The sequence below is a fragment of the Tupaia chinensis genome, unplaced genomic scaffold (assembly GCF_000334495.1).
Source record: "Tupaia chinensis unplaced genomic scaffold, TupChi_1.0 Scaffold139954_1, whole genome shotgun sequence".
Taxonomy (NCBI): Eukaryota; Metazoa; Chordata; class Mammalia; order Scandentia; family Tupaiidae; genus Tupaia; species Tupaia belangeri.
Window position 1 is genome coordinate 1 of NW_006199832.1, and position 839 is coordinate 839.

The following is an 839-nucleotide window of genomic DNA, read 5'->3' on the forward strand; positions in this document are numbered from 1 at the left end:
TTCCTCTGGTTTGCTGACCTCACAGTCACCAGGAGGTCGAGGCTGTTTGCCATCTGATCCAGACTCTGCCCTGAAACTTCTGTGCTGCTAACTTCTACAACGTCATCATTAACAGCCAACAGCACTGTGCTCTGAGCCAGGCCTCCTGGGACCAGCCCGGATATAGAGATCCCTGGGACCTTAGATCCCTGGGACCTTAGCGGAACCATGCGGTGCTACCCGGACCCTGGAGCCACTAGGGACATAACATCCTAGGGGTGTCTCAGCACCCTGTTTGTAAAGACGAACCCTACAGCACATTTCTGGAAGAACATTACGTCTATAATATCACAGGTCTGAAGTCTTGTGCCATATAATTACTATATGTGGTTTTTTTCTATTGTTAGGAGGCAACATGTTGTTAGAACATCCCTCTTAGTAGCGTGTCTGTACAAAAGGTACTGCAGTCTGTTCCTTCCTTCTTTTGTATAGAAATCCTAAGCAGTGGATTATCCACTGAAACTCTGTGGTAATTATTGTTGTTATTTATAGGCAGTAATGAGATAGAACTAAGATTTCTGGCTAGGTAGATAGAGTTAGGAGTAACATGAAAGGAGTCATATGAAAGAGTCATATGGAGGGTATGAGACAAGATGGAGTCACTATAGCCAAGCCTTCACTACAAACCACTTGCCGCTCTCACTGGGCATCTGCTACAGCTCTCCCTACTTGCTTACACAAAGAGCAATTGCAGCCTGCCTGAGAGAACAAGGCTGAAGCTGGCACTTTCCATACTGTGGCTGTATCCCCACCAGGAGTATGGTCTCTCCTGGTCTGGAGAACAGGAGAGGACAGGACCT

General features: G+C 47.0%; 1 pseudogene; it reads right to left on the reverse strand.

The window, feature by feature from the left end:
* Positions 1-5: 5 nt before the first annotated feature.
* On the reverse strand, positions 6-613 carry LOC114004760 (partitioning defective 6 homolog beta pseudogene; annotated as a pseudogene).
* Positions 614-839: the final 226 nt, after the last annotated feature.